This window comes from Taudactylus pleione, unplaced genomic scaffold, assembly GCF_031769625.1.
Source record: "Taudactylus pleione unplaced genomic scaffold, aTauple2 ptg000791l, whole genome shotgun sequence".
In the NCBI taxonomy this organism is placed as follows: Eukaryota; Metazoa; Chordata; class Amphibia; order Anura; family Myobatrachidae; genus Taudactylus; species Taudactylus pleione.
In genome coordinates this window covers 1,613,412-1,637,949 of record NW_028285193.1, presented here as the reverse complement: position 1 = coordinate 1,637,949, position 24,538 = coordinate 1,613,412, and positions in this window count along the sequence as shown.

Sequence of the window (24,538 nt, the reverse complement as noted above, 5' to 3'; positions counted from 1 at the left end):
GCCATATGGGAACACATCTTCCTCACTCACGTGTCTGCAAATTGCAGTAATCCAGGTGCCATGAATAATGTTGCTGGAGTGGGCTCCTGAGCTTCTGGGCTGAGTGACGATACAATGCCAGCAGTAATGACAGTCATTTATTATGATTAGGGGTGAGCGGGTTCGGATTTCTGAAATCCGAACCCCCCCGAGCCCCCCCGATCCGAGTCCGATCCGAGTCAGGCTCGACTTTTCCCGCCTGACTCGGATCTGACATCGAGGCAAAACGTCATCATCCCGCCTTCCGAGTCTCGCGGGTTTTGGATCCTATATAAGGTACCCGCGTCGGCGCCATTTTCTCACTCGGCTGTGGACAGTGAAGAGGGAGGGTGGGAGTTAGTGCTGTGTAGTGTAGTGTAGTGTAGTGCTGCTGTTGTCCACTACTTCAAAGTCCATAGGGGCTGGCTGTGTTGTGCTGTGCTGCTGTTGTTAATAGGGGCTGTGTCCACTACTTCAAAGTCCATAGGGGCTGGCTGGACTGTGTTGTGCAGTCAGTTCTCCATAGGGGCTGTGTCCACTCCAAAGTCCTGTGCAGTGTCCCAGTCCTAAAGGGGTGCTGTAGTGTTGTCCAGGGGGTGCTCTGTCCATCAGGGGTGCTCCCCCCAAGTGCTAAAAAAATAATATATTTTCTGTGTTTGTGAATTGTGTGCGCAGTAGCCGCACGTGCATCAACAAAGTAGTGCCAAGCGTGCGCCTGTGTCATAAGTAAAGGGCCGGCTGGCTTGACCGTTAAGGGTGCTGTAACCCCCGAAAGTACACTCCAGTCCAAACCAAAAAAAAAATTATTTTCTGTGTTTGTGAATTGTGTGCGCAGTAGCCGCACGTGCATCAACAAAGTAGTGCCAAGCGTGCGCCTGTGTCATAAGTAAAGGGCCGGCTGGCTTGACCGTTAAGGGTGCTGTAACCCCCGAAAGTACACTCCAGTCCAAACCAAAAAAAAAATTATTTTCTGTGTTTGTGAATTGTGTGCGCAGTAGCCGCACGTGCATCAACAAAGTAGTGCCAAGCGTGCGCCTGTGTCATAAGTAAAGGGCCGGCTGGCTTGACCGTTAAGGGTGCTGTAACCCCCGAAAGTACACTCCAGTCCAAACCTAAAAAAAAATTATTTTCTGTGTTTGTGAATTGTGTGCGCAGTAGCCGCACGTGCATCAACAAAGTAGTGCCAAGCGTGCGCCTGTGTCATAAGTAAAGGGCCGGCTGGCTTGACCGTTAAAGGGTGCTGTAACCCCCGAAAGTACACTCCAGTCCAAACCAAAAAAAAAATATTTTCTGTGTTTGTGAATTGTGTGCGCAGTAGCCGCACGTGCATCAACAAAGTAGTGCCAAGCGTGCGCCTGTGTCATAAGTAAAGGGCCGGCTGGCTTGACCGTTAAGGGTGCTGTAACCCCCGAAAGTACACTCCAGTCCAAACCTAAAAAAAAATTATTTTCTGTGTTTGTGAATTGTGTGCGCAGTAGCCGCACGTGCATCAACAAAGTAGTGCCAAGCGTGCGCCTGTGTCATAAGTAAAGGGCCGGCTGGCTTGACCGTTAAAGGGTGCTGTAACCCCCGAAAGTACACTCCAGTCCAAACCAAAAAAAAATTATTTTCTGTGTTTGTGAATTGTGTGCGCAGTAGCCGCACGTGCATCAACAAAGTAGTGCCAAGCGTGCGCCTGTGTCATAAGTAAAGGGCCGGCTGGCTTGACCGTTAAGGGTGCTGTAAGCCCCGAAAGTACACTCCAGTCCAAACCTAAAAAAAAATTATTTTCTGTGTTTGTGAATTGTGTGCGCAGTAGCCGCACGTGCATCAACAAAGTAGTGCCAAGAGTGCCCCTGTGTCATAAGTAAAGGGCCGGCTGGCTTGACCGTTAAAGGGTGCTGTAACCCCCGAAAGTACACTCCAGTCCAAACCAAAAAAAAATTATTTTCTGTGTTTGTGAATTGTGTGCGCAGTAGCCGCACGTGCATCAACAAAGTAGTGCCAAGCGTGCGCCTGTGTCATAAGTAAAGGGCCGGCTGGCTTGACCGTTAAAGGGTGCTGTAACCCCTGAAAGTACACTCCAGTCCAAACCAAAAAAAAATTATTTTCTGTGTTTGTGAATTGTGTGCGCAGTAGCCGCACGTGCATCAACAAAGTAGTGTCAAGCGTGCGCCTGTGTCATAAGTAAAGGGCCGGCTGGCTTGACCGTTAAGGGTGCTGTAACCCCCGAAAGTACACTCCAGTCCAAACCAAAAAAAAAATTATTTTCTGTGTTTGTGAATTGTGTGCGCAGTAGCCGCACGTGCATCAACAAAGTAGTGCCAAGCGTGCGCCTGTGTCATAAGTAAAGGGCCGGCTGGCTTGACCGTTAAGGGTGCTGTAACCCCCGAAAGTACACTCCAGTCCAAACCAAAAAAAAAATTATTTTCTGTGTTTGTGAATTGTGTGCGCAGTAGCCGCACGTGCATCAACAAAGTAGTGCCAAGCGTGCGCCTGTGTCATAAGTAAAGGGCCGGCTGGCTTGACCGTTAAGGGTGCTGTAACCCCCGAAAGTACACTCCAGTCCAAACCAAAAAAAAATTATTTTCTGTGTTTGTGAATTGTGTGCGCAGTAGCCGCACGTGCATCAACAAAGTAGTGCCAAGCGTGCGCCTGTGTCATAAGTAAAGGGCCGGCTGGCTTGACCGTTAAAGGGTGCTGTAACCCCCAAAGTACACTCCAGTCCAAACCAAAAAAAAATTATTTTCTGTGTTTGTGAATTGTGTGCGCAGTAGCCGCACGTGCATCAACAAAGTAGTGCCAAGAGTGCGCCTGTGTCATAAGTAAAGGGCCGGCTGGCTTGACCGTTAAAGGGTGCTGTAACCCACAAAGTACACTCCAGTCCGAACCAAAAAAAAATTTATTTTCTGTGTTTAGCCGCACGTATATATCAAATCGATATAACATAAATGGAGGACCAAACTTTCTCCGATAAAAATAAAATAGAGAAAGATCAAGAACCACTTCCTCCTAGTGCTGAAGCTGCTGCCACTAGTCATGACATAGACGATAACATGCCATCAACGTCGTCTGCCAAGGCCGATGCCCAATGTCATAGTAGAGGGCACATACAATCCCAAATGGCAAAGTTCAGGAAAATGACCTTGAAAAAGACATTTAAATCAGCTGAAGAGAAACGTAAACTTGCCAATATGCCATTTACGACACGGAGTGGCAAGGAACGGCTAAGGTCGATCCCTAGTATGTTCATGACTAGTGGTTCAGCTTCACATGACGATGGAAGCACTCCTCCCACTAAAAAAATCAAAAGAGTTAAGCTGGCAAAAGCACAGCGAAGAACTGTGCTTTCTAAGAAGATATCACAAATCCCCAAAGAGAGTCCAAGTGTGGTGGTGGTTGCGATGCCTGACCTTCCCAGCACTGGACGGGAAGAGGTGGCTCTTTCCACCATTTGCACGCCCCCTGCAAGTGCTGAAAGGAGCACCCACAGTCCACTTGCTGATATGCAAATTGAAGATGTCACTGTTGAAGTACAACAGGATGAGGATACTGGTGTAGCTGGCGCTGAGGAGGAAGTTGGCGAGGAGGATTCTGATGGTGATGTGGTTTGTTTAAATCAGGCTCCGGGGGAGACAGTTGTTGTCCGTGGGATGAAAAAGCCCATCACGGTCATGCCTGGGCAGAAGACCAAACATTCCACCTCTTTGGTCTGGCAATATTTCTATCCAAATCCGGACAACAACTGTCTTGCCATATGTACCATATGTAAAGGTGAAATAAGTAGGGGTAGGGACGTCAACCACCTAGGAACATCCTCCCTTATACGGCACCTGCAGCGCGTTCATAAAAAGTTACTGTCAAGTTCAGAAACTTTGGCTCAGACCGTAAGCAGTCCAGGGACACCTAAATCCCGTTGTCCTGTTGTATCCAAGCGCCTGCAAACCACACCGTCAACTCCCTCCTCGTCAATTTCCTCCTTAGTCAGGATCGGAAGTAGTCCTGCAGGCCATATCACTGGCATGACTGACTCTCCTATCCGGGATTCCTCCGGAGGATCCTGCATTGCTACGCCTACTGCTGCCGCTGCTGCTGTTGCTGCTGCTGCTGGGAGTCGTTCATCATCCCAGAGAGGAAGTAGGAACACCACTACTTTTACTAAACAATTGACCCTCCAACAGTCCTTAGCGAGGAGGATGAAGTACGACAGCAGTCATCCTGAAGCAAAACGTATAACTGAGGCCTTGACTGCTATGTTGGTGTTAGACGTGCGTCCGGTATCCGCCATTAGTGCAGTGGGATTTAGACAATTGATGGAGGTAGTGTGTCCCCGGTTCCAAATCCCGTCTAGATTCCACTTCACTAGGCAGGCGATACCGAGACTGTACAGAAACGTCAGAAAAAGTGTCCTCAGTGTCCTGAAAAATGCCGTTGTACACAATGTCCACTTAACCACGGACATGTGGACAAGTGGAACAGGGCAGACTAAGGACTATATGACTGTGACAGCCCACTGGGTAGATGTATCACCTTACGCAGCAACAGCAGCAGCGTCACCAGTAGCAGCATCTCAGAAACGCCAGCTCGTTACAAGGCAGGCTACGCTGTGTATCACCGGTTTCAGTAAGAGGCACACCGCCGACAACCTCTTAGAGAAACTGAGGGAAATCATCGCCCAGTGGCTTACCCCACTTAGACTCTCCTGGGGATTTGTGATATCTGACAACGCCACCAATATTGTGCGGGCATTACATCTGGGCAAATTCCAGCACGTCCCATGTTTTGCTCACACAATAAACTTGGTGGTGCAGAATTTTCTGAAAAGCGACAGGGGCGTGCAGGAGACGCTTTGGGTGGCCCGAAAAATTTCTGGCCACTTTCGCCATTCAGCGACTGCGTGCCGAAGACTGGAGCGCCAGCAAACACTCTTGAACCTGCCCCGCCATCACCTGAAGCAAGAGGTTGTGACGCGGTGGAACTCAACCCTCTATATGCTTCAGAGGATGGAGGAGCAGCAAAAGGCCATACAAGCCTATACAACCACCTATGACATAGGCAAAGGAGGGGGTATGCACCTGACTCAAGCGCAGTGGAGAATGATTTCCGTGTTGTGCAAGGTTCTTCAGCCCTTCGAACTTGCCACACGTGAAGTCAGTTCAGACACTGCCAGCTTGAGTCAGGTCATTCCCCTCATCAGGCTTTTGCAGAAGCAGCTGGAGAAAGTGAAGGAGGAGCTAAGACGGAGCGATTCCGCTCGGCATGTGGGACTTGTGGATGAAGCCCTTCATTCGCTTTGCCAGGATTCCAGGGTGGTCAATCTGTTGAAATCAGACCACTACATTTTGGCCACCGTGCTCGATCCTAGGTTTAAAGCCTATGTGGTGTCTCTCTTTCCGGCCGACACAAGCCTGCAGAGGTGCAAAGACCTGCTGGTGAACACACTGTCAGCTGAAGCGGAACGTGACACGTCAACGGCTCCTTCTTCATTTTCTCCCGCAACTGGGGCTGCCAGGAAAAAACTTAGGTATCCTAAGCAACCCGCTGGCGGTGATGCAGGGCAGGCAGGACCAAGTTTGGACATCTGGTCCGGACTGAAGGACCTGGCAACAATTTCTGACATGTCTACTGTCACTGCATATGATACTGTCACCATTGACAGAATGGTGGAGGATTACATCGGTGACAGCATCCAAGTAGGCATGTCAGACAGTCCATACCTGTACTGGCAGGAAAAAGAGGCAATTTGGAGGCCCCTGTACAAACTGGCTCTATTTTACCTGAGTTGCCCCCCCTCCAGTGTGTACTCCGAAAGAGTGTTTAGTGCAGCCGGGAACCTTGTCAGCGAAAGGCGTAGGAGGTTGCTTCCACAGAATGTGGAGAAGATGATGTTCATCAAAATGAATTATCAGCTCTTCCAGGGAGACCAGCCTCCAGAAGGTACAGAGGGACCTGTGGTGGTGGATTCAAGTGGGGACGAGTTAATACTTTGTGAGGATGAGGATGTACACACTGAAGAGGGTGAGGAATCGGTGGATGAGGAGGATGAGGATGACATCTTGCCTCCGTAGAGCCAGTTTGTGCAGGGACACATTAATTGCCAGCTTGTTTTGTGGGGGCCCAAACGAACCAATCATTTCAGCCACAGTTGTGTGGCAGACCCTGGCGCTGAAATGATTGATTTGTTAAAGTGTGCATGTCCTGTTTATACAACATAAGGGTGGGTGGGAGGGCCCAAGGACAATTCCATCTTGCACCTCTTTTTTTCTTTGCATTATGTACAGTTTGGGGCCTAGTTTTTCTAACTGCCATCCTGCCTGCCACTGCAGTGTCACTCCTAGATGGGTCACGTGTTTGTGCCGCCCACTCGTGTCGCTTAGCATAGTCATCCAGCTACCTCGGTGCAACCTTTTGGACATAAAAACACTATTGTGAGGTGTGAGGTGTTCAGAGTAGACTGGAAATGAGTGGAAATTAAGGTTATTGAGGTTAATAATAGCATAGGAGCAGAAAAACCTACAAATTCTGTGATTTTAGCTGTTTTTATGCTTTTTTTCAAAAAAATACAGATCCAAAACACAAAACCCAGAACCCAAAACACGGAAGGGTGGTTTTGGCAAAACCAATCCAGATCCAAAACACGAAGAAAGATCCAGATCCAAAACCAAAACACAAAACACGAAAAGTGGCCGGTGCACACCCCTAATTATGATGGTTTTCCATCATCAGCAATCAGACCTGACCCAGTTGTATTGGCTTTTGATTGGTTGCATACTGCCATAGACAATAAACTGATTGGTCAGTTTGATCAATATAATCTGATTAACCTATCAAAATCATACTATGGGGCAGATGTCTGACAGCTTCTAAAAACAACAAGGGGAGAAATTGACTAGCAGCCAATCAGCTTTGAGCTACCATTTATCAAGTGCATTCTATAGAATGACAGCTAGAAGCTAATTGGTTGCTATGGGGAACTTCGCCACCTGTCTTAGGGCCTGATTCATAGCGGATCACAACTGCAATTACGCACGCAGACGGCCGCTGCATACTGCTCATGCGTATGCATCACAATGCGCGTGTGCGAAGGCTCTGCTGCGATCAGACTGCAGAGATTACGCAGACCCATCGCAGAGTGATTGACGGGAAGTGAGCGTTTGGGGGTGGTGACAGGGGGGTGGTTGGCAAAACGCAGACGTGCCAGTGCATTTGAACGCCGTTACAGGGGCGTGCATAAATTCGTTATTACGATGCCATATGCAGCTTGAGCTCTCACTGCGTGCGATGAGGTTAGCAAATTCTGAGTAAGGTCAGATCAGTTGTAATTGTGCCTGAGGCTCCGATGGTACTCAATGTTACCGATGGTTTTGCAGACTTCCAAGGTATTACGGATGTAAGGGGAGGTGGGCGTCTTTATGTTAGGCTGCGACGGCATTGCAACTGCAAACATTAGCATATTTTCACAGTTGGTCTACGTGCATAATCGCAGCTGCGATAGCAATAGCGATCCGTCATCATAAATCAGCGATCCGTCATAAATCAGGACCTTTAGTCAGGAGTTTTCATACATCTCCATTGACCGGCTTATCAAGTCTTTGTTGAACTCTTCTTAAGGTGCCTGTCCACTAGACAATTAAAATGAGCGATTAAACGATAACGATATCGTTCGATCATCGTTCGATCATCTTTTGAAAATCGTTTGCAGATTGTTTCAAAAATTGGCTACTTAAAAACAGCAATCAGTGGACTGAAAATTAAAATAACATGTTTAGCAGATATGATGGATGACATTAGAGGGGTGTAGTAGGTATTACCAAATCCCGACAGCGGCAGCCCGGCAAGGGTGAAAATTCCGATCGTCCATAGGTAAGTATCGCTAATTCTACCCCCTAACCCTAACCCTCCCTTAGGGGTGCCTAACCCTAACCTCCCCCCCAAGTGCCTAACCCTAATCCCCCCTCTAAGTGCCTAAACCTAACCCCCCCTTCCCCGCCGCCTAAACCTAAGTCTCCCGGCGGGGTGCCTGACCCTACCCTCCCCCTGGGGGTGCCTAACCTTGATTCCCCCTTCCCCTAGCCTAACCCTAACCTTCCCGGGGGGGGTGCCTAACCCTAAGTCCTCACGGGAGCCCTAAAACCTAACCCTCTTCCCCAGCGGCTGTCCGCACCCGGCTTACCTTCGTTCGGTATGCTGGGCGTCGGTCTTCCGGCGTATGGATAATGACAGGCGTCAAGTTTTCGACGCCTGACATTAGTACCACAGCGGGATTAGAGAGTCGGGAAGTCGGTGGTCGGTATTTAGACCGTTGGCTTCCTGACTACATCCCTATGAGGCCTGCAGGTTATTCCACCCATCACATAAAGTCATCTAAAAGATGAAGATAGTAACATATCTGAATGTGTATATGGCAAACAGAGAAATTTTGCTAATCAATTATGTCAACATGTAATATGTAAATTACTTTCTCTGTCTCGAGTTGTTATTAGATTTTCTGGTCAGGTCTATTACGTTTGTCAACAAGTATGTTTGGAAAGACAAGAGGCAGACAAGGGACCTGCTTCCATAAACTAGTGATAACTGGGACTCTATAAATGCTTCTTAGTTGGGTTGCGGTTTTCCTGTGATCTTCTGGCATTTACAGGCCTGAAGCCTAATGAGTGATGACCACCCACAGGGACGTCCAGCTGAGGCCACTAACTGACTACAGATAAGGAGCATTTGGTCAGCTTAGTCTTACAGTGATCACCGCGCTCCTTAATAACGATGACATATGTGCGGTATCATTTCCAAATCCTGGAATTACAGTACCCTTATCAGCGCTGACAGTGTCTTCTGCAGACATGGTTATATGTTAGGACAGAGATAGGCATCCTGTGACTTCCCAGCTGTTAGGGAACTAAAAGTCTCAGCATGACGTGACGGGCCTTCGCAAAATAGGCAAGTCACGGTTTTCTAGCTGCTTTGGACCATAATGGTGCGTACACACTGGGCGATAAAGTGGACGACTGAACGATAACGATATCGTTATCGTTCAGTCGTCCACTTTATCGGCCATTTTTAACACCAAAAAGATGAACGATGACGGCGACGCGCGTTCCCGCGGGTCGTTCGTCATCATCGTTCATCGGGCTGACATGCAGGCCAACCTGACGATCTCGTCAGGTTGCTGCATGTCAGGGAATGGGGGAGAGAGCCCGGCGCTGAACGATATCGTTAATGATATCGTTCAGCGGCTGTGCTCAATGTCATGAACGACATTGAGCACAGCCTGCCGGGGACACACTACACGATATCGCTCAGGGAGCATATCGTGTAGTGTGTACGCACCATAAGAGTTGGTATTTGTAAGTCTGTTGAGCAACAATGGCAGCAAAAGGAGAATAATTTACAGTAAAAAAAAAGAAGAAGAATGCAAAAATAGCGTATTGTGCCCATTTGCAGAACTTCATATGCGTTCCAGTTGGCAACAATAATATATGCTTCTGGTTAACGAGAGGCACATGTTACAGACACTTGTGCCCGCGGTGTAAACCACCAAACGCATTCACTATTATACAGCAGGAACAATACCCTGTACTTAAAAAATAAAAAAAATACACTTAAACACATTTACAAAAGCATAAATTATACGCAAGCAACAGAGAGCAGCATCAGCAGCGTGTCTTCAAACAGCCAATGAAAAGCCGAGGAATAGTAACGGGGCTATAATCGTCATCATCTGATTATTACAGTTGCGTCGGACCAACTGCAAATAATACCCTGGTGCATATGTGATTTTCTCCGGTCTGCATGTGCTCACAGCTGGTCGACTACGCCAATACTGCATTTTACCTATATTATTATGCCCTGTTAGACCCATCAGTCGATGGCAGACATAAGTGGAAGAATCACAATTGTCCTCTTGGGCGCACACGCGGGCACACCCTGGGCCTGATTCAGAGAAGGGCTCTAATGCAGCTGCGAATTTGTAAACAGCGGCTGTGCCAAAATATGCAAATGTCGCAGGCGCAGGGATTTATATGGAGACATCCACCGATGGCTTAGCAAATCTAAGCAACTGCGAACAACTGTGAACAAAAACGAAGTTCTGTCGCAGATCAGTCGATTATCGGACCCTATGGTCACGCAGAATGGGTGTGGTAACTGAGACGCTGGAAGCATCATGCCTCGAATATGGTCGCTACATGCCCACATTTTCGTTGCCACCCCACCCCCGTTACCATCCACAAAAGGTCCCTTCATGTTAATAACTTCTCTAATAACTTCTCACTGCGAGTTACATCAATAATAAAACCAGAGGCAAACGCAATGCAACCCAGATGCGTGCGAAGACCACCGATAATCGCTCGGCTGCTTAAACATCCGCATTGCTTTCAATTCTGAATCAGGCCCTCTGTACGGAAGAGAGAGCAGAAGCATTCACAAAGTCAGGGCCTGATTCAGAGCCGGACGTTCTGACAGAGCGCTCGCTCTCTGAATCAGGGCCGGCCTTCTGTTTTTTTAGAGCGGCCTCCTGGCCGCTCGCATAGCTGTGGGTGACCCCCCACAGCTATAGCGAGCGGCCAGGAAGATGGTCGCGATGGTCAAGACCATCACGGCCATCGGGCTTGCGACGAGACCCTTGTGGTAGGAACGCCTCCATCTGGGCAGCCACACCCCCGGCCCGCCCACCAAAGGGGGCGTGCTGTCACTCAACATTGACAGCACGCCCCCTTTGGCTACGAGACCCGGAGCGACGGATTGCCCTGTCACTATCCGGGTCTCTGGGCCACTTTTCGTGTTTTGTGTTTTGGTTTTGGATCTGGATCTTTCTTCGTGTTTTGGATCTGGATTGGTTTTGCCAAAACCACCCTTCCATGTTTTGGGTTCTAGGTTTTGTGTTTTGGATCTGTATTTTTTTGGAAAAAAGCATAAAAACAGCTAAAATCACAGAATTTGTAGGTTTTTCTGCTCCTATGCTATTATTAACCTCAATAACCTTAATTTCCACTCATTTCCAGTCTATTCTGAACACCTCACACCTCACAATAGTGTTTTTATGTCCAAAAGGTTGCACCGAGGTAGCTGGATGACTATGCTAAGCGACACAAGTGGGCGGCACAAACACGTGACCCATCTAGGCGTGAAACTGCAGTGGCAGACAGGATGGCAGTTTGAAAAACTAGGCCCCAAACTGTACATAATGCAAAGAAAAAAAGAGGTGCAAGATGGAATTGTCCTTGGGCCCTCCCACCCACCCTTATGTTGTATAAACAGGACATGCACACTTTAACAAACCAATCATTTCAGCGCCAGGGTCTGCCACACAACTGTGGCTGAAATTATTGGTTCGTTTGGGCCCCCACAAAACAAGCTGGCAATTAATCTGTCCCTGCACAAACTGGCTCTACGGAGGCAAGATGTCATCCTCATCCTCCTCATCCACCGATTCCTCACCCTCTTCAGTGTGTACATCCTCATCCTCACAGAGTATTAATTCGTCCCCGCTGGAACCACAGGTCCCTCTGTACGTTCTGGAGGCTGGTCTCCCTGGAAGAGTTGATAATTCATTTTATGAACATCATCTTCTCCACATTTTGTGGAAGCAACCTCCTACGCCTTTCGCTGACAAGGTTCCCGGCTGCACTAAACACTCTTTCGGAGTACACACTGGAGGGGGGGCAACTCAGGTAAAATAGAGCCAGTTTGTACAGGGACCTCCAAATTGCTACTTTTTCCTGCCAGTACAGGTACGGACTGTCTGACATGCCTACTTGGATGCTGTCACCGATGTAATCCTTTAACAGACAGACGCACGCTTGTCGCTGCTGCTTTGAGGATGCAACTGCGGCTACATCGCACACAAGTCACAAACACATTAAAAAATAGTTTTTTATTTTTTGGAGCACTTTGAGGGTTACACCACCCTTTAACAGACAGACGCACGCTTGTCGCTGCTGCTTTGAGGATGCAAGTGCGGCTACAGCCCACGCAATTCACAAAGACAGAAAAAAAAAGAACAATATTTTTATTGTTTGTGTAGCACACTTTGAGGGTGTCACCACCCTTTAACAGACAGACGCACGCTTGTCGCTGCTGCTTTGAGGATGCAAGTGCGGCTACAGCCCACACAATTCACAAAGACAGAAAAAAAAAGAACAATATTTTTATTGTTTGTCTAGCACACTTTGAGGATGTCACCACCCTTTAACAGACAGACGCACGCTTGTCGCTGCTGCTTTAAGGATGCAGGTGCGGCTACAGCCCACACATTTCACAAAGACAGAAAAAAAAAGAACAATATTTTTACTGTTTGTGTAGCACACTTTGAGGGTGTCACCACCCTTTAACAGAAAGACGCATGCTTGTCGCTGCTGCTTTGAGGATGCAGGTGGAATCTAGATGGGATTTGGAACCGGGGACACACTACCTCCATCAATTGTCTAAATCCCACTGCACTAATGGCGGATACCGGACGCATGTCTAACACCAACATAGCAGTCAAGGCCTCAGTTATACGTTTTGCTTCAGGATGACTGCTGTCGTACTTCATCCTCATCGCTAGGGACTGTTGGAGGGTCAATTGTTTAGTAAAAGTAGTGATGTTCCTACTTCCTCTCTGGGATGATGAACAACTCCCAGCAGCAGCAATAGCACTAGGAGGAAGTGGTTTTTGATCTTTCCCTATTTTATTTTTATCGGAGAAAGTTTGGTCCTCCATTTATGTTATATTGATATATACGTGCGGCTAAAGCGCACACAAACACAGAAAATATTTTTTTATTTTTGCTGGAGAGTAGTGCACTTTGTGGGTTACACCACCCTTTAAGAAATGAGCCAGCTGGCTCTTTACTTATGGGACACAGGCGCACGCTTGGCACTGCTCCTTTGTTGATGCACGTGCAGCCACAGTGCACACAAGTCACAAACACAGAAAATATTTTTTTTTTGGTTTGGAGTGTACTTTGGGGGTTACAGCACCCTTTAACGGTCAAGCCAGCCGGCCCTTTACTTATGACACAGGCGCACGCTTGGCACTACTTTGTTGATGCACGTGCGGCTACTGCGCACACAATTCACAAACACAGAAAATAATTTTTTTTTTGGTTTGGACTGGAGTGTACTTTGGGGGTTACAGCACCCTTTAACGGTCAAGCCAGCCGGCCCTTTACTTATGACACAGGCGCACGCTTAGCACTACTTTGTTGATGCACGTGCGGCTACTGCGCACACAATTCACAAACACAGAAAATTATTTTTTTTTTGGTTTGGACTGGAGTGTACTTTGGGGGTTACAGCACCCTTTAACGGTCAAGCCAGCCGGCCCTTTACTTATGACACAGGCGCACGCTTGGCACTACTTTGTTGATGCACGTGCGGCTACTGCGCACACAATTCACAAACACAGAAAATAATTTTTTTTTTGGTTTGGACTGGAGTGTACTTTGGGGGTTACAGCACCCTTTAACGGTCAAGCCAGCCGGCCCTTTACTTATGACACAGGCGCACGCTTAGCACTACTTTGTTGATGCACGTGCGGCTACTGCGCACACAATTCACAAACACAGAAAATAATTTTTTTTTTGGTTTGGACTGGAGTGTACTTTGGGGGTTACAGCACCCTTTAACGGTCAAGCCAGCCGGCCCTTTTCTTATGACACAGGCGCACGCTTGGCACTACTTTGTTGATGCACGTGCGGCTACTGCGCACACAATTCACAAACACAGAAAATATTTTCTTTTTGGTTTGGAGTGTACTTTGGGGGTTACAGCACCCTTTAACGGTCAAGCCAGCCAGCCCTTTACTTATGACACAGGCGCACGCTTGGCACTACTTTGTTGATGCACGTGCGGCTACTGCGCACACAATTCACAAACACAGAAAATAATTTTTTTTTTGGTTTGGACTGGAGTGTACTTTGGGTGTTACAGCACCCTTTAACGGTCAAGCCAGCTGGCCCTTTACTTATGACACAGGCGCACGCTTGGCACTACTTTGTTGATGCACGTGCGGCTACTGCGCACACAATTCACAAACACACAAAAAATATTATTTTTTTTAGCACTTGGGGGGAGCACCCCTGATGGACAGAGCACCCCCTGGACAACACTACAGCACCCCTTTAGGACTGGGACACTGCACAGGACTTTGGAGTGGACACAGCCCCTATGGAGAACTGACTGCACAACACAGTCCAGCCAGCCCCTATGGACTTTGAAGTAGTGGACACAGCCCCTATTAACAACAGCAGCACAGCACAACACAGCCAGCCCCTATGGACTTTGAAGTAGTGGACAACAGCAGCACAGCGCAGCACAGCACAGCACAACACTACTCTGCACTACACTACACTACACTACACAGCCCAGCCAGCCCTAACTCCCACCCTCCCTCTTCACTGTCCACAGCTGAGTGAGAAAATGGCGCAGACGCGGGTACCTTATATAGGATCCAAAACCCGCGAGACTCGGAAGGCGGGATGATGACGTTTTGCCTCAATTTCAGATCCGAGTCAGGCGGGAAAAGTCGAGCCTGACTCGGATCGGCCTCGGATCGGGGGTGCTCGGGGGGGTTTGGATTTCAGAAATCCGAACCCGCTCACCCCTAGTCTGAATCAGGCCCTCTGTCCCTGATTTGCGGAACCGCACGCAAACTGTGGGTGTACAACTTGAAATGACGTTGTTGGTGTAATTGGCAATCGTACGCACCTATAAAAAGTATTGCCTATCTATAGATTTTTATGCGTGACCCCTAATGATCTTTTTAGTATGATATTACAAGGAGTAGGATGCGAGAAGACCACACTGCGATCGGAACTGCGATCACAGTAACTATGGAGACCCGTAACAGAGTGATTGACAGGAAGTGACCGTTTGGGGGTGGTCAGCGAAAAGCAGGCATGCCAGTGCGTTTGAACGCCGTTTCAGGGGCGTGCATAATAGCCATTGCGATACCATACGCAGTTTGGGCTTTCACTGCGTGCAATGAATTTAGCAATTTCTGAGTAAGGTCAGGCCTTGTACAAGTGTGCGTGAGGCTCCGATTGTACTCGATGTTACCGATGGTTTCGCAGATTTGCAAAGTATTTCGTATGTGTGTAAGGTAAAGTGGGCGTCCTTATGTTAGGATGTGAAGGCATTGCAGTTGCAATCATTAGCATATTTTCTAAATGTCAGACTGCATACGTAATCGCAACTGCGAACGCAATAGCGATCCTTGCTGAATCAGGCCCATTGTTCTGTGAAGCCACTTCAGTTGGATTCAGAATAACATATTTGCTGTAGGTTTGCCGCTATTTTAAACATGGCTTAATAACTATTTTGTTTGCGGTTCCTTGGCGTGCAAGAACAAATTATGCGCTGTCCTTTTGATTCCCACGATTGGCTGCCACTGTTGAGCAGTAGAGTAATCTGATTGGCTAAGAAATGTTACCGTTGAACAGCCAGCAGCTTCCCCTTGTGCATAACTGAATGGTTACGCTGCTAATCGCTCATAAAAAAATCAGAACCTCCAGCGTAGCGCATCGCAGTACGAAACAGAGTAAAGAACCAAATATTGGTCGTTTCAAATCTCATAATCAGCTAAACATTTCCAGTAGCCAGAGGAAAATCGCTTTCAAATATCCCACAGGAATTCCTCATAAGCGTGAAGCCTGGAATTTCTGCAGAAGCAAATGCGTCCCGCGACAGTGGGCGGCCGGACTCAATACAAGCGCAGCAATTTCATTTTTCCTCTTGTTTTTCATGCTGTTAACCTGCATTAATACAGGATGTGTACACAGCTTCTGGAACAAATCTTTAAATGCAAATATACAAGATGCTTCCTTCCTTTACCCCCTTAAAGTCAATGAACTCGTTCAACCAGTTTTGTCTTTTTATTCCGTTTGTTTTCGTTTTTCAAAGATTAGATTATAAACTAGGAAGAGAATAAAGATGAGCTGGCACTATCTGAATCGTAGAATATCATGGTCCTGTATGAACAAAGGGCCTGATTCAGACCCGCATAGTGCTCGCAAGCGGGTCCATGGTCAGGCAATGCGCATAGCGCGGCGCATGTGCGAGCCCCGGAGCGAGTGAGAAATCACTCGCTCCGGGGCTCGCTACAAGATGGGGCGGCGACAGCTCGCCCCGTTTTGTAGGCGGGTCGGGGGGGCTGGCTGCACAAACGGAGGCGTTCCCGAAGGAACGCCTGCCGTTTGTGAATGCCCTACTGACATCACACGTGATGTCAGTAGTGAACTTCCTGCTCTTCCTACCACAAGGGTCTCGTCGCAAGCCCGATGGTCGCGATAATCGCGACCATCGCCAGGAGGCCCGCTAAAGCTGTGGTCACCCACAGCTTAGCCAGCAGCCTGGAGGCCGCTGTAAAAAAAAAAATGTCCCACCCTGATTCAGAGCGAGCGCTCGCAAATAGCGAGCGCTTCTGAATCAGGGCCAAAGCGCGCACCATTTGTTCTCTGCGCCATTTAGAGGAGTTGCAGTCATGATACAAATGAGTGATGTGCGGTCAGGTGAGGCAGAGTCGTTCCTATCATACTTAGGTATACTCCAGAGTTTTTACTATAAACATTATGACAAGTTAAAAGAAAATGTTATAAATATCTTCTCTGTATTCTTTTAATCATTTTTATAGTCAAAACTCTGGAGTAAAAAGTATATGGCAGGTGAGGCACTGCCTCCCCTGTCTACCTTTTCCACACATCCCTGATCAACACACACCAAATTTCCAGCACTATATACAGCTACGCCTTTGTACAATGCCCACATGTACCCTCGGGTTCATATATGTATCTGTAAATCTCCCCAGCCATTTACCTCACCACACGTATGCAGATGGATGGATATTTGTATAGATTTGTATAGATAGATGGAAACTCCCATTGGCAGAAGGCAGTAAGTCTGTCTGTCGTAGCGATCTGTACTTGCTTCCGCTTTACATCCAACTTATAATCAGGCCCAAAACCTTGCACAAAATGTTTTGGGACCGAACCAGTGCACGGTCCAACCAGCGCACTAGCAACACCTACCCTCCACACCGTAATCTACAGAGAGGTGGAAAAAATATTTGGAAGGTGCACGTGGTAAAGGTGTAAACTGTACATCCAAATCCAACATCCTACCCTTATGTACTATCCCGCTATACAAGGTATTACAGCTGACACTGGGCATCGCGCTACAGCACATGCACATGTCAATGCACAGGCAAGCCACTATTCCCAGCAGCCTCTGCAGCTTCTCAGGAGGACATCACATGAGCAGTGTCGGGTCACAGGTGGTAAGTCAAGTGACAGTTGGCAGGGGCGCCGAGGGGGAGACAGCGGGTATTGATTACCCGGGCCCGGGCTTGTTGGATATGTCGTTCCTCCCCTCCCTCCTAGTGGTGTCAGTGGTCTGCACTTGAATATAGGGGGGGAGGTCGACCGCACTGATCACACACTCCTTACCCCCTGGATCTGTCCCTGGCTGAGGGGCACAACAGCGCCCCCCGTGTGGAGCAGATACTGGGTTTTTTGTAAAGAGACATGGAGAAGCCTCCTTACACAAGGCCACACCTCCTTACAATTACCCAGCCGAGCTCTCTACAGCCCTGGCAGTTATAAGTGAGTGGCAGTTGATCGGGGAAGCACTGAGGTACCTGAGGAAGAAGCAGGAGCGCTGCTTACCTTCTGGACAAAATAAAATACCTGTGTTACAACAGCACTGGTGGCTCTGACTGAGTGGAGGGATCGTAGAGAAGGTCCTTCTCTCACCATCAAGGCGGTACTGATTGGATGACTGCAGAGAAGGAGGAACAAGTCCAGAGGTGTTCACCAACTTAGAGCCGTATTCAATTTGAGCCGAGCCACGATACTTTTTTTGCGACCCGGACTTTTCGCCTACTTCGCCTGTTTTGCAGGCGGAAAGTATTGTGCGTGTGCCCGCTTATCCCTGTATTCAATTTGAAAGTAGATGAAACGGCACCTGGTGAAACTGAAACAGGCGGAAAGTACTGTCAGATTTGGGGAAAACAACCTGACACCCCCCAAAAGATGCTCTGACATGGGGGATCACTATGGGTACTCCCAAATAGCCCTGCTGAAGGTATTTGGGTTTTTTAAACGGGCTCAATAGGTGCCGTTTTGCGTTTTTCTGTAAGTGGTGAAGAAGTGAAACCGAAAGATTGCATAAGAAAAGAGGTGTGTTAAACCTCTAGGATGGGGGCCGGCATGTATGCAAATTACTGTTTAGAGTTAGCCTATCGTTAGCAGGGGCGGGTTTTCAATAGAGACATTATATAAGGGGCTAGAAGCGAGGGACAAAGCCTCTTTGTTCCAGATTGCCCACCCTCCCTTCCCTTTGCAATTATTGGCAGGTTGTTGTAGTTAATTATGTAGTGGCGGAAAGAACGGCAGTTCACCAGTCCGGGTGCAATTATGAGTTAAGGGCTTCGTTGACTGGTAGTTGGCTGTACCAACCTAACGGGGGGCAGTATCACCACCTAAACGGGTGGGTAGTCAAGTTAGAGGGTGAGCGTTACCTTTTGTGTTTGACATGGTTTACATGGTTATGTGTATGCACCCTGGGCGATCTACGCCTGCTATGTCTTTTGTTGTTTGTGTGTGGGCATAGCAGATCTGGCTGATTTCTGGCCGTCCTTTCTTTGCCACCATACATCCTTAATTAATTTAAGAATTAATAAATAATATTAATTTCTCCAATAAATCGCCATCAAGTTATCTGCCAAATTCATGTCTCAGTGTCTTTATTTTATGTTAGTATGATAAGTGGTTTTCACACATGACAACACCTCATCCGATAGAAGGTTTATAGTATTTAGCAAGTTTTTTTGGATAAAATAACTTATCCCAGCAAACTTGAAAATGGGGGTCAGCATGTTTAAAAGTTGCTAAAGTGAAGTTAAAAAAATCGTGAAAAATCCACCTGCCGCAAGCACCTGTAATTAAAAAAACACTTGGGGCATACTTGGGGACCCCCCCAGAGTCAAGTTCGCTAGCTTTTAACTTTGTACCCCAACATTTTTTTTTTATTGCCCCATTTTTCAAAGTAATTTTTTGGGGTATCCTTAAATGTTTTTTAATTTTTTTTACACAGTTAATTTTTACACAGTTTACCTGTAGGGGACTGTCTGAAGGCTGCACGGGGGTTCCCGCAATGTTGCACCCCGAAACCCCAATTCTGCACTTTTTTCCGCCTGCTATTCATAGGCGAAACTTTTTTGCCTATTACATTGCATTGACTTTCTGCCTAGGCGGAAGTCTTCCAAATTCAATACGGGGTAAAACCAAAACATGCGAAAATAACGTCATCGGCGAAAAAGCGGATCCGGACTTTTCGCCTCAAACTGAATACGGGCCATAGAGCTGATCTGTCTGGCTGGTTACTGATTGCAAGAAGCGTTTGGCATGGTAATCAGGGTGCTACATCACATTTGAGCTGCAAAAAGGGAGCTAGAATGACATAATTATTGAATCGATATCCCGCTAAGCTGCTGGACAACCCAACACCCTCACTACTAGGTTAGCTGCCCCGAGGCCAGACAGCCTTAAAGTAACAGGAATTGCCCTCAAATTCGTAAAATTCACCTTCACAGGATAATAGGAATGTTAATGCTGACGAACTTAAGATATCTGTAGGAGAGGCAAAAAGTCAGGAGCCTACAGAGGTCAAGGAAGCAATTACTATACCAGAAGGGGGCGCTACAGTGTAGTAAAGCTGTGAGGGGACCGGGACTAGGGGCCTCATTAAGCTTGGATCGCACCTCTGCGTTCGCATGCACCTGGTCGATGTTTGCGTTATGCGCATGCGTATGCACCGCAGTGCGCGTGCACGAAGTGGCCACTGCGATCGCGAATGGCCGGCGTTACGCAGATGCAGCGCAGTATGGGCGTGTTATTGGAGTGACACGAGCATGTCGCTGAGAGTGGTTGCTTACAGATACCCTGAATCTCTCCCATAGGAGGCCACACTTAGGTGGCTGACCTGCACCTAGCACAGGGCTGGTGCAAGTTTCAGCGCTGCTACCTATGGTGGCGTCAAAGGGTGCACAAAGCATGATTGCGTCTGGAAGTGGGCATCTCAGTCCTTACACATTCGAATGCTCACTTGTACACCAGGGAAGGGCGTTGTAGCTGGAACTGCAGCAAAAGACACAAGGAAGCCCCGAATCAGACCCTATAAGGAGGGAGTATCCCTCCTTCACAAACCCCGCCCCTCAACAGAGCCTAGTCCCATTAGGGCTGCTTCCTGAAATTTTCATTTTCCATTCCAATCCGCCTCTAAGTAGGAGACAGGGGGCGGGATGTAATAACCTTGCGGTGTACATCCCGCCAGTCACCGCAACCTTACTACTCGCATAACTACTAACATATGCAATTAATATTGCAAAGGATAGCTCTTGCGATAAGAGCTGCCCTTTGCGAAGCTGCTGCCGCCGGGTGATGGGGACTCCATGGGACTCCCCCCCTCCGAGCCCTGGGAACTTCCTGCTGGTGACCTGTGCAGGTAGTCCCAGGCTCCTCCTCCTCCTCCCTGCACCCGGAAGAAGATTTGGAGGAGAAGGAGGTGGAGAACCCAGGAGGAGCACGGGCCGGCGACCAGGAGACCAAGGTGAGTGGGGGCCAGTGCTGGGTGACTGCGGGGCAGCGAAGCGACGGGTGCGGGATGCAGTAGGAAGCCCATAGGCTTCTACTGGGTAAGGCCAGGTTTTCTGCCGTTACCCTCCGCACCGATAATAGGACCTTAGTAAACACGAAAATGAGGTAAAACCACTGAAAACGGGTGTTTTACTGCATTTTTCCTTTAGTACATCCCTGCCAGGTGCTCCAAAACTTTTATTTAATGTGTACCTGGAGGCCTTGAATGATCTAATCCAGTGGTTCTCAAACTCGGTCCTCAGGAACCCACACAGTTCACGTTTTCCAGGTCACCCAGCAGGTGCACAGATGTATTCATTACTCACTGACACATTTGAAAAGTCTACAGGTGGAGATAATTATATCACTTTGATTCTACGAGGAGACCTGGAAAACATGCACTGTTTGGGGTCCTGAGGACCGAGTTTGAAAACCTGTGGTCTAGTCCATGGAAGCAGCTTCAGATGCATTTGGAAAGTCTATGGGCCTGATTCAGCAGCGTATGCAATTGCAATTACGTACGCAGATTGAGCGATTGTTAACCACTGCGCACGTGTATGCACCACACGGCTCATGCGCTGCGATCGCACTGCAATTACGGCCGCACTGAGGAATCCATCGCAGAGTGAGTGACAGGATGTGAGCGAGTAGGCATGGTGACGGGGGAGTGTTTGGAAAAACGCAGGCGCGTCTGCCCGATGGAACGCCGTTACATGGGCGTGCATAAATTAGCCACTGTGATTGCATAGACAACTTGTGTACTTACTGCATGCGACGAAATTTGCGGTTTCTGCGGCTGATCAGACCTGCAGCAAATGTTGCGTGGCGGACCGATGTGCGTTGATGGTACCAATGTATACGCAGAACGGCAAGGTATTATGGATGTGTGAAAGCAGCAGTGGGCGTCTCTATGCCAGGTGAGCTGTGGCAAGCATTAGCATACTATCGCAGCTGCCTTCCATGCGAATTCGCAGCTGCGTATGCAATAGCGATCCTTACTGAATCAGGCATAAATGTATACGCTTGTGTTTGAAAAACTTCTTTTCATTAAAGATGTTTAAAAAAAAAAAAAAATAGCTTTCAAAGTAGCATAAGCTAAAAGCACAAGAACTGAATTATGTACTGTAAGGGCTCATTGGGTACAGTGATTTTTATTTTCACATCCATTTACCTGCACTTATCCTGCAATAATAAGCATGGTACACTTACATAAAGTATATGTTTTATTTTAAATAAATACATTGTAATTTTATTGCTGAGATGGTTTGGCAATGAGGTAGGTGATATAAATTTTCACACAAAGTAGATAATATATATGAATAATGCTTTAGACCCACTTTATTCCTCTCTGCGCTCTCAGAGCTGAACATTTATTGGATATGGCATGGATAAGCAGGGAATTTGCCTCTCCAGCCTACTGAAAATGTACAAATATACAAAAGTAGGAATACCAAATATAATAATAACAATATAATGCTAATTCCCAAACATGGTTCTTGCGCAGCTCAATCAGTATGTTCAAGACAAATGAGGGGGAGAGAGAGGAGGAAATGGAAAGACAGGAGGAAAGAGACAGAGCGAGAGAAGAAGGAGGAGAGAGAGAGCGAGAGAGGAAGGAGGAGAGAGAGAGGAAGGAGGAGAGAGAAAGCGAGAGAGGAAGGAGGAGAGAGAGAGAGAGAGAGAGAGGAAGGAGGAGAGAGAGAGGAAGGAGGAGAGAGAGAGAGAGAGAGAGAGAGAGGAAGGAGGAGAGAGAGATAGAGAGAGGAAGGAGGAGAGAGAGATAGAGAGAGGAGGAGGAGGAGAGAGAGAAGAAGAGAGAGATAGAGAGAGAAAAAGGAGGAGAGAGAGGAGGAGGAGAGAGAGAGAGAGGAAGGAGGAGAGAGAAAGGGAAGAGAGAGAGAGAGGAAGGAGGAGAGAGAGAGAGGAGGAGAGAGAGAGAAAAGAAGAGAGAGATAGAGAGAGAAGAGAGAGAAAAAGGAGGAGAGAGAGAGAGAGAGAGGAAGGAAGGAGGAGAGAGAGAGAGGAGGAGGAGAGAGAGAGAGAGGAAGGAGGAGAGAGAGAGAGAGGAGAAGGAGAGATAGAGAGAGAGGAAGGAGGAGAGAGAGAGAGGAGGAGAGAGATAGAGAGAGAGGATGGAAGAGAGAGAGAGAGAGAGGAGGAGGAGAGAGAGAGAGAGAGAGAGAGAGGAAGGAGGAGAGAGAGAGAGGAGAAGGAGAGAGAGATAGAGAGAGAGGAGGAGGAGAGAGATAGAGAGGAAGGTGGAGAGAGAGAGAGGAGAAGGAGAGAGAGATAGAGAGAGAGGAAGGAGGGGAGAGAGAGGAGGAGAGAGAGATAGAGAGAGAGGATGGAAGAGAGAGAGAGAGAGGAGGAGGAGGAGAGAGAGAGGAAGGAGGAGAGAGAGAGAGGAGAAGGAGAGAGAGCTAGAGAGAGAGGAAGGAGGAGAGAGCGAGAGAGGAAGGAGGAGAGAGAGAGAGGAGGAGGAGAGAGATAGAGAGAGAGGAAGGAGGAGAGAGAGAGAGAGAGAGGAAGGAGGAGAGAGAGAGAGAGAGAGAGAGGAGGAGGAGAGAGAGAGAGGAGGAGGAGAGAGCGATAGAGAGAGAGCAAGGAGGAGAGAGAGAGGAAGGAGGAGAAAGAGAGAGGAGGAGGAGAGAGAGAGAGGAAGGAGGAGAGAGAGAGAGAGGAAGAAGGAGAGAGAGAGGAGGAGGAGAGAGCGATAGAGAGAGAGCAAGGAGGAGAGAGAGAGGAAGGAGGAGAAAGAGAGAGGAGGAGGAGAGAGAGAGAGGAAGGAGGAGAGATAGAGAGAGAGAGGAAGGAGGAGAAAGAGAGAGGAGGAGGAGAGAGAGAGAGGAAGGAGGAGAGAGAGAGAGAGGAAGGAGGAGAGAGAGAGAGAGAGAGAGAGAGGAAGAAGGAGAGAGAGAGGAGGAGGAGGAGAGAGCGATAGAGAGAGAGCAAGGAGGAGAGAGAGAGGAAGGAGGAGAAAGAGAGAGGAGGAGGAGAGAGAGAGAGGAAGGAGGAGAGAGAGAGAGAGAGGAAGGAGGAGAGAGAGAGAGATGGAGAGAGAGAGAGGAAGGAGGAGAGAGAGAGAGAGGAAGGAGGAGAGAGAGAGAGAGAGGAGGAGGAGGAGAGAGAGAGAGGAAGGAGGACAGAGAGAGGAGGAGGAGGAAGAGAGAGAGGAAGGAGGAGAGAGAGAAAGGAAGGAGGAGAAAGAGAGAGGAGGAGGAGTGAGAGAGAGGAGGGAGGAGAGAGAGAGAGAGAGGAAGGAGGAGAGAGAGAGAGAGAGAGAGAGAGAGAGGAAGGAGGAGAGAGAGAGGAAGGAGGAGAGAGAGAGGAGGAGAGAGAGAGAGAGAGAGGAAGGAGGACAGAGAGAGGAGGAGGAGGAAGAGAGAGAGAGGAAGGAGGAGAGAGAGAGAGAGGAAGAGAGAGAGGAAGGAGGAGAGAGAGAGGGGAAGGAGGAGGGAGAGAGCGAGGAAGGAGGAGAGAGAGAGAAAAGAGGAGAGAGAGAGAGAGAGAGAGAGAGAGAGGAGAGAGAGAGAGAGAGAGAGAGAGGAAGGAGGAGTGAGAGAGAGAAGGAGGAGGAGGAAGAGAGAGAGAGGAGAGAGAGAGAGAGGAAGGAGGAGACACAGAGAGAGAGGAAGGAGAGAGAGAGAGAGGAAGGAGGAGACACAGAGAGAGAGAAGTAGGAGGAGGAAGAGAGAGAGAGGGGAGACAGAGAGAGGACGGAGGAGAGACAGAGAGAGAGGAAGGAGTAGAGACAGAGAGAGAGGAAGGAGGAGAGAGAGGAATGAGAGAGAGAGAGAGAGAGAGAGAGAGGAAGGAGGAGAAAGAGAGAGGAGGAGGAGAGAGAGAGAGGAAGGAGGAGAGAGAGAGAGGAAGGAGGAGAGAGAGAGAGAGAGAGAGGAAGAAGGAGAGAGAGGAGGAGGAGAGAGCGATAG